The sequence below is a fragment of the Trichechus manatus genome, unplaced genomic scaffold (assembly GCF_000243295.1).
Source record: "Trichechus manatus latirostris isolate Lorelei unplaced genomic scaffold, TriManLat1.0 scaffold00190, whole genome shotgun sequence".
In the NCBI taxonomy this organism is placed as follows: Eukaryota; Metazoa; Chordata; class Mammalia; order Sirenia; family Trichechidae; genus Trichechus; species Trichechus manatus.
In genome coordinates, this window is record NW_004444126.1 from 4,340,105 (window position 1) to 4,350,234 (window position 10,130).

Below are 10,130 nucleotides of genomic sequence, written 5' to 3' on the forward strand. Positions count from 1 at the left end.
TCCACAGACTGAAACCCCTACAGTCAGAATCAGCAGAGGGGTGGCTGGTCTGGGGGTGGGTTTTCTATCTCCCCCTCCTTTTTGATCTTTTATTAAGAACTTATTTTGATTCTGCCATTGCTGTGATACAGAAGCATTTGGTAGCTGTCTCAGAGAGGCCACGTGGACGGCTGCTTGTATCTGTTCTACCTCTTGGCAAAAACACAGCGAGCGGGTGGTCAAGCTTCAGGTCTAGGCTAGGCATGGTGGGGTCTGCAGGAGGAGGCGGGCTGGCCCTGGGGATCTGCAACAAGGGCCACTGGGACTCAGTCTCCACAATAGATGCATTTTACAGATGAGGCAGTTGAGACCCAGAGAAGTGCAGTGACTTGCCCAAAGTCACACAGCCTGGAAGAAAAGTACGTAAATCTACTCATGCTTTTTCCCACGCTCAAGTTATAACAGTATAATAATAATATCAAACACAAAGCACATAGGTAGGCACTGTTTTAAATGTTTCACATCTATTAACAAGTTTAATCCTTACAACAACCCTATAAAGTAGGTACTGCTATTATCCCCATTTTTATGGATGAAAAAACTGGGGTTCCTTAAGTAACTTGCCCGGTTGTCCTGCAAATACACTGCAGAGGTGGGATTTGAACCCTGGCAGTCTAGCTTCTAAGTTCTTGCTGTCAACCACAAAGCCACAGAGTCACTAAAGGAAAGGTTAGATAAAGCATGCTTAGAATACACAGAATATTCATTGCAGCATGGCTTATAGTAACACACAAGTAGAAACAACATAAATGTCCATCAATATGGGACTAGATTAATAACTTGCATTATATCTATACAATGAAATGCTACACCCCAGTTAAGACGAGCCATCTAAATCTGCTGCGTGTTAAAACCAAAACCAAACCCTCTGCCGTTGAGTCAGCTCCGACCCGTAGTGACTCTAGAGGACAGTGTAGAACTGCCCCATAGGATTTCCAATGGGTGGCTGGTGGATTCGAACTGCCAACCTTTTGGTTAGCAGCCGTGTCACTTAACCACTACACCACCAGGGCTCCTACTGTGTGTTACAACCTAAATAAATCTTGGAAACTTAATATTGAGGGGAAAAGAGCAAGTTGCAGAATGATATGTATAATATTTATGGGAAGCCTGGGAACAATACTATACATTGTTTTTGGATATACAGATATAGAGTAAAAGTAAAAAAATAAAGACAGGAGTGGTTATCTTAGGGCAGGGGAGGAAAGGAAATGGTCCCAGGGTACACAGTGGGCTTCCACCATATCTGTAACATTTTTGTTCTTAGAACTGTCTGGATTCCCTGGGTGGCACAACTGGTTAAGTGCTTGACTATCAACCGAAAGGTTGGTGGTTTGAACTCGCCCAGAGGTGCCTTGGAAGAAAGGCCTGGCAATCTGCATCCAAAAGTCCACAGCCTTGAAAACCCTATGGAATGCAGCTCTACTCTATATATATGAACTTGCCATGAGTCAGAATGAACTCCACAGCAACTGGTTTGGTTTGGTTTGGTTTTGGCCTGAAGCAAACAGGAACAAATGTGGTTTTGAAAAGTTTAAAAGACTTGACCACATGGAGCACTATAAGTAGACAGTAATGCTCCCAAGCCCCCTTATAAAGAGTGGATGCCCCAAAGGAGAAGTCCCTGTCCATCCCTTAGCATACCCTCTGCTTGACAGAGTAGGCTGCTGCCCTCTGTCCCTCAGTCAAACGCAACAGCCTCCAGCCTCTCCCCCGTTTCCCTAACGCCACACAGTAGCGAGAGGGAGTGTTCTCCAGTGCCAATCAGACCATGTTACTCCCTTGCTCACAATCCTGCCACGGCTCCCCAGTGCCTTCAGGATCAAGTCCAAACTCCCTTCTAGGGCCAACATTTCCCTCCACAACCTGGGCCTTGCTACCTCGCTGGCCTCACCTCCCTCGCATCAAGGCTGTTCCCTGACCCCTGCAAAAGCGACCATTCACACATGCAGAACCACCTTCATTTTCCCTCAGCCGATATAGTTTTTTCTCACCTCGATAATTTTGCAGAAGTGACCTCCTTGTCCTGGAAAGGTCCCTCCTCCTCTGCCAGACTTGTTAGTCCAATTTCTAGAGCCAGACCCCTAACTACAACACACAAAGGAGCCTGGTAAAAGTCCGAATGGCTAGACAGATGGTTGATAGCAACTAACCCGGGATGGATGAAGGCTGCGTGATCCCCCACTTCCCTTTCACGTGTCCCTATAGTCAGTTTTGTTGTCTGTTAACAACTTGCATGTACAATCCAGGGTAAAATTGAGCTCTTTTCATTTAAAAACAATAATTAACCCAAAACCAGTTGTCGTGGAGTCAATTCCAACTCATGGAGCCCCATTGTGTTTCAGAGTAGAACTGTGCTCCATAGGGTTTTCAATGACTGAGGCCTTTCAGAAGTAGACTGCCAGGTCTTTCTTCCGAGGTGCCTCTGGATGGTTTCAAATGGCCAGCCTTTTGGTTGGCAGCCAAGCGTTTAACAGCTTGCATCACCCAGGGGGAAAATAATTAAATGCCACCAAAACGGTTTAATAAAACAAAAGGCCAAAATGACACTGTCTTCTCATTTAGCCCACAGATGCACTCTCGGGCTAACCGAAGGGGTCTCGGTTCTGTCTGTAAGTCCTGCCCTGCCCTGCCCAGCCCCTGCTCCTCCCAAGGTCACAAGGCCAACGGGCTGCAGGTAGTAAGTGAGCTCCCAGGTCCTTCCACTGCCTTCTCCCAGAAAGACTGAAAAGCAGCGAATATAGGGACATGTGTGTGCATGCATGTATGCCACTCATGGGCGCACAGAAAAAAAATCTAAAATTCCTCTCCTCGCAACCTCATACTCATTTTTAATAGAATTTCTGTACATGTCAGAAGGACTCCTGGTGGCGCAATGGTTAAGCACTCGGCTGCTAACTGTTAGGCTGGTGGTTCGAACCCACCCAGCAAGTCCACAGGAGAAAGACCTGGTGATCTACTTATGTAAAGATTTCAGCCTAGGAAACCCTATGGGGCAGTTCTACTCTGTCCCATGGGGCTGCTATGAGCCAGAATTGACTCCATGGTACCCAACAACAACAACTGGCGCCTAGTGGGGAGAAGCCAGGGATGTTCTAAACATCTACAGTACCCAGGGCTACCCCCACAGCATGTCAACAGTGCCAAAGTGGAGAAACCCTGTCCCAGAGTAAAGGAGTTTTTTGGATACTTTTATTTACAGTCTCGAGACAGCCAGCTGGAGCAACCTGGTGACACTTGAGGTCACGTCTGCCCCACAGCAGCTGGGCACCAGGCCCCGACTCACCACTTAACTGGCGCCATGTCTTGCCGAGGAAGCCTCATCTACCCAGTTTCTAGAGAACTTGGAGGCTCAGTGGGTTACGGCGCACAGCTAGGAAGAGTTGGAATTCACACCTTGGCTTGACAGATTCCTGAGTCTGTGATCTGTTGTTGTTCTTGTGAGTTGCTGTCCAGTTAATTCTGACTCATGACGACCCCATGTGTGCAGAGTAGAACTGTTCGTAGGGTTTTCAAGGCTGTGACCTTCTGGAAGCTGATTGCCAGGCCTTTCTTGTGCCTCTGGGTGGGTTCGGACTGCCAACTTTTCAGCTAGTAATTGAGTACTTATCCATTTGTGCCACCCGAGGTCTCCAAGTCTGTGTTCTAGAAGGGGCTAAACGGGGGGTGGTCACCAGTTCAAGGAGGAATTAGCACTGGAGACTGAAGAATGAGTTGATTTCAAAAGATGGAGGGTCCCCACAGGCTGGGCGAGCCAGACAGGATTTTCATGCACTGCCTGATTGTCATTAGACTGGCAGGCTGATTCCTCCATGGCCTTTGGCCTGGACATGACTAGCTCTAAGGAGGCCATCCCATTGGTCATCTGCTCATCTCTGGGTGTGACCACTCATTCATTTATTCATTCATTAAATCTCTCAAAACCCTCAACTATGTACCAGGCACTATACTGGGTTCTGCAAATACGTGGATGCAAAATCAGGTTGCACCACAGATTACTGTAATTGCTTTCAATAAGTTGTACACCTGCAAAAAGTTGAATTGACAAAAGTTGTGTGATATATTTACAACAACAACAACAACAAAAAAAAAAAGAGTAGCTGCTAAGGTTGCTTATGTACAACCAAACACCTCATGGGATTTGGTTCCTTAGTCTGGAGGTTTAGGGTCGTGGTTTCATGGGACATCCTAGTTAATAGGCTTCAAATAGTGTTTAGTGCTTCTGTTCTACCTCCTAGTTTGTTGCATAGTGCCTGGGGTCTTAAAAGCTTGCAAGCAGTCATCCAAGGCACAACAATTGGTCTCTATTCACCTGGAGCAACAGAGGAAGAAGGAGAGTCAGGAATAGGAGGAGGATATGGAATGTGCAGCTAACTGCCTCCATGAACAACTGCCCCCTTTGCCACAAGACCAGAACTGGATGGTGCCCAGCTACTATTACTGAACATTTTGATCAAAGATTCTATAGGACAATCCTGATCAAAAGGGAGAAAAGGCAGACCAGAATTTCAAATTCTCATAGACTTCAGACTTCCTGGAGCCATGAATGTTGGATGAACCCCTCAAACTATTGCCCTGAGATAATCTTTAAACCATAAACCAAAAATATCCCCTGAATTCTTCTTAAAACCAAACAATAGATGAGCTTAACTAGTAAAAAAGGTCTGTCTTGAGCATTATGTTCTTTTAAGAACTATCTGTATGAGATCAAATTGACAACAGCAACTCGAAAGATTAGATAGGAACCTTAGGGGGCAGTGAATTTATGTTAATGTGGGAAGAACAACTCAGAAAAGGAGGATGAGAATGGTTGCACAACTCAAAGACTGTAATTAGTGTCACTAAATGGTACCTGTAGAAACTGTTGAACTGGTGTATGTTTTGCTGGGTTTATATGCTCAACAGCAACAACAAAATAAATAAAATAAAAAGTCTCAGGAGAGAGAAGGAAATGACAAATAAATATAAAACTACACATGTGATTAGGGCTTCAGAAGAGAGGTGATCAGAGCTGGAAAGTGCACGTTATCAGCGGATTGACCAGGCCAGTGAAGACGGGAAGACACTGAAGTCTGCATAGGGTCTAATTAGGCAAACTGAGGAAGGCAGTGTGTTCCAGGCAGAGGGAACAGCACATGCAAGATCCCTGTGGCTGCAGAGCTCATGATGAATACAAAGGATAGAAAGAAAATTCGCACATGTGGTGAAAACTGAAGAAACAAGGCAGGGATCTGTGGGTCAATGATTTGGATCTTTATCCCAGGGGCAATAGGGAGCCATGAAAGGTTTACGCAGGAGAGTGTTATGATCAAGTTTACATTTTGAGAAGACCTCTCTGACTGCTGGGTGGAGAACAGACTGTAGGGAGCAGAGGCGATGTGGGGAGACATGGAGCAGGCTGCTGGAGTTCTATGAACAAGAGAGGACCAGGGGATGGCAGCAGAAGGTGACCACTGTGGATTCAACAGAAATTCTGGAGACCGACACAGGAAACAGACAGCTTTCCCCATTTTGGTATCTCCTATGGGAAATCCTTTGCCAAATCTCCCTGCTGCCCAGTTTCATGGCCAGATCCACTCCCTCCCTGAGACAGGGTGCAAACATTTGGTTTTAGGAAGCCATTGTTTGGATGCACTGTGGCTCTGTCCCCAGCCTGGCACAGAGCCTGCGCAGAGCTGCCGCAGGATACTGGGGCTCAGCAACCTAGCGCTGACAGCCAGGCATCAAAGGCCACAGTGAGGAGGAGACACAGGAAGGGCTATTTCAAGCTCCCTATTTTTAAAACTAGGGTCAGTGTGTCCCGCCCATCAGCATCTCCAGTACTGGAGGTTTCAAAAGGCGTCCCCCTACCTCCCACAGCCTAGCACCAAGGAGAGGCCACGATGAGCACAGGGTCACACAATGACCGTAGGCTGCCAGGTGGTTGGTGGAGGTTTTGGGGTGTGGGGGTGCAAGGTCAGCTGGAGAGGCTGAGATTATAATGGGTCAGATAGAACTCTAGGTTCAAATGTCAGCTTTTCCGCTTTCTACCAGCATGGCCTTAGGCAAGTCACTTCCTCCTCTATGAGCCTCAGTTGCTTACCTATAAAATGGGGGATAATAGTGCTCACCTGCATGGTTGGTGCAGGGTAAAGGTGAGTAAATCAGCCAGAAATCATTTAATGAACGCCTACCAGGAGCACCTCATGGTGCGAGGAGGTGGTAGGGATAGAATGGTGAACACAACGTGCCTTACTGAGCTTTCGTTCTAATGGGGAAATCAACATTAAGCAAATAATCACCCAGCTATCATTTAACGAAGAAGCTCCGGTTAGGCAATGGCTAAGCGCTCAGGGCTTAGCTGCTAACCTAAAGGTTGGCAGTTCAAACCCACCTAGTAGCTCCAAGGGAGAAAGGCCTGGCGATCTGCTTCCACAAAGATTATAGCCTAGGAAACCCTATGGGGCAGTTCTACTTTCTCGCATGGGGTTGTTATGAGTGAAAACAAACTTGACGGCACATAATAACAACCAACCGTTTAACAAAGCCCCTGGGTGGTGGAAATAGTTAATGCTCTTGGCCGCTAACCAAAAGGTTGGAGGTTCGAGTCCTCCCAGAGGTGCCTTGCAAGAAAGACCTGACGATCTACTTCTGAAAAATCAGCCGTTGAAAACCCTACAGAGCACAGTTCTACTCTGACACACGTGGAGTCACCATAAGTCAGAATCAACTCAACAACAACTGGTATGGCCATGATGAAGGTATGTAACAATCTTGGGGTGGCAACAAGTCAGAGACAATAAGGTCAAATATAAAGCACCTGCTCAGTGCCTGGAAGAAAAGTAGGAGTTGACCAATATTTGTTCCCTTACCCCCCAGAAATTGCTGCCTTGGAAAACAGGAGCGTGGGCCACCTGGTTGTTCTTTCCTCACTCCCGGATAATGTAGAGAGAGTTTTATACACAACCCACTCAATTTTGCCTTTTTTAATGGAAAAAGCATAATAACTTCATGCAATAACAGAATAAGTCATAAACTGTTCTCTGAGAACGGATGCATCTGTTCATTTTAAAGAGGAAAGGTGCAGAAAGAAAACCAATGTAAAGAAATACAAAACCCTCCAGCAGTGGTTCTAGCATCATATCCCCTGGAGGGCTTTTTGAAACACAGATTGCTGGGCTTGCCCCCAGAGATTCTGATTCAGAAGGTCTCAGGTGGGAGCGAGGAGTCCCTGGGTGATACAAATAGCTAACGTGCTTAGCTGGTAACTGAAAGGTTGGAGGTTTGAGTCTGCTCCGAGGTGCCTAGGAAGAAAGGTCTGGCGATCTGCTTCCAAAAGGTTATAGCCTTGAAAACCCTATGGAGCAGTTCTACTCTGTACACACAGGGCTGCCATGAGTCTGAATCGACTTGACAGCAACCGGTTTAAGGGGTGGAGCAGGGAATTTGCATTTTTAACAAGCTCCCAGGTGCTGCTGCTGATCTGGGGACCACACTATTTCTGAAAACCACTGCCCTAGGGCAACAAGAAGTACCTCGAGGGTTTACTGGCACCGAGGCCTGATGAACTGAGGCTCACATTCTCCCAGGAGGAGGAAGGAAGCCACTCACCTGCCATCATTCCCGCGGGCCAGAAGCCTCTGGATTTCACCATTGTATTGGGAGGAGCTTGAAGGCAGCCTCAAAGTTTACCTCAGGTGCCCTTCTTTAGTCTTTATGGGATCACCTGGAAGACTAGATGCCAATGATGGACAGAGCTGTGCTGACAGGCAGCTGGGAACTGTGAGGATGGTGCTTTGCTGCCACCTGGTGGCTGGAGGTCCCAGTCAACAGCTAACATCAATCCCCAGCCGAGTGACTCACCCGAAGCCTTCAAGCCAGCCCAGATGACTCTACTTGGAGCAGAGATGAGCTGTCCCCACCGAATTATGCCCAAATTATAGATCTGTGAGCAAAATAAGTGATTCTTGCAATTATGCCACTAGTTTGAGGTAGGTTGTTATGTGGCAATAGATAACTTCAACCCCTCCTGGTATCAAACACCACACACACACACACACACACACACACACACACACACACACACAGACATACACACACCACCACCACCACTACTGCCACGACTGCCACCATCATCATCATCCTTCGCCAATATTTCAGAACTTTGCTCTCTTCCAATCCTCTGAAGCGTTTGTGCCCTAAAGTACCCGCCGTACCTGAAACACTGGAACATAACGAAGTTGCTTCCCCAACTTTGCACATGCTGTTCCCTTTGCCAAGATTGTTGTTCTCCCCAAGATTCATCTGGCAAATTGCAATTCCTCCTCTTCAACATCCTGCTTCTTTGAGAAGCCTACCCTGACTACCCAGTAACTCTTGCTTTCTCTGGGTATCCTGGCTCCTTCTTCCTACCACCACCAGGGCTCCGAAACTATGACAATCTCCCCGGAGTGGGAGGGTCCTGGGAGCAGGGGCTCTATCTATTGTACTTACCTTGTATCCCCTACTCTACCCAGTTCCGGGAATATAATTGTTATTTGTTGCCGTTAAGTCGGCTCTGACTCATGGCAACCTTAGATACAACAGAATGAAATGTTGCCTGGTCCTGTGCTGTCTTCACGACTGTTAGTGTGTTTGAGTCCACTGTTACAGCTATCGTGTCAATCCATCTCACTGAGGGTTTCTCTTGTTTTCGCTGACCCTCTACTTTACCAAACAGGATGTCCTTTTCCAGCCATTGGTCTTTCTTGACGACACGTCCAAAGTAAGCAAGCCAAAGTCTCACTATCCTCACTTCTAAGGAGCATTCTGGTTGTATTTCATTGAACTGATTTAATAGGCCCTCAATAAGTATTAGCTGAGGAATGAGCGAACAAATGAAAGGTAGTAACATTTACTGAGCACGTAAGTTCCCACTTCCGTTGTAACAACTTTACCTATATTTGCTCTTTCAATGGGTTTTCCATCTTTCTGAATTTGAGAGGGGTGATTTTATATGGAAGTGTAAAGAGGTAGGAAGAGCTAAAATGTTCCTAAAAAAGAATAATGATTTAGAGGACTTTAAGATTTATTACAAAACAGTAATAGTCATGGTAATGGTACAGGGATACACTCATAGACTAAAAATCAAAAACCAAACCTGTTGCCATGGAATTGATTCTGACTCATGGTGATTCCATGTGTTACAGAGTAGAACTGAGCCCCATAGGGTTTTCTTGCCTGTAATCTTTGTGGAAGCAGATTGCCAGTCCTTTCGTCTGTGGTGCTGCTGGTTGGGTTCAAACCACCAACCTTTTTGTTAGCAGTCAAGCACAAACTCCTAGATTAAAGGAATAGAAATGAGCCCATAAATAGGCCCACACATATATGGAAATCTAATATGTGACGGAGTTGCCACTGCACCACAGTGATGACAAAATGAACCACTCAATAAATCATTCCAGGACAACAGTTGTCCGAAGTGAAAAAAATATAGAAAAAAAGAAATTAGATCCCTACTGCATACCATACACAAAAAGCAGCTCCAGAAAGATTAAGAACTTAAATGGAAAGAGCCAAACTTTAACATTTTTCAGGGGAAAAAAAAAAAAAAGGAGGATATATTTGTGACCTGGGATCGGAAAGCACTTCTTAAAAAAAGACATAGAAGGCGCTTTAGGGAAAAGATGGATGCTTGGCTACATTAAAATTTAAAACCACTAAATCAAAAGATACCCAATATGAAGTGAAAAGAAACTGCACGCTGGGAGTAGATGTTTGCAGTGCGTATAACAACACAGGATGAGAGAGAGAGAGAAAACACTTGAGTTACCTCATTTCTCACCGTAACCCTATAAGGTAGACATGATTATTTTTCCCAGTAAAAACATTGAGGCTCTGAGAAATAAGATGACTTATCTAGTGCCTTCAGAAAAGCCATTTGAACCCAGATCTGTCTGACTTCGGAACCTAAACCCCAATGGCTACGGTACATGATCAAGTCAACCAAACAATGAATGAAGGCACCAATGAACACACGAATACACAAGCGTGTAATTACGCCCTCTGCCTGGGGTATGGGGTGAGGGGTGCAGGGCTATTGGCCCCTCTGGCAGATACAAAAAACTCCCAGG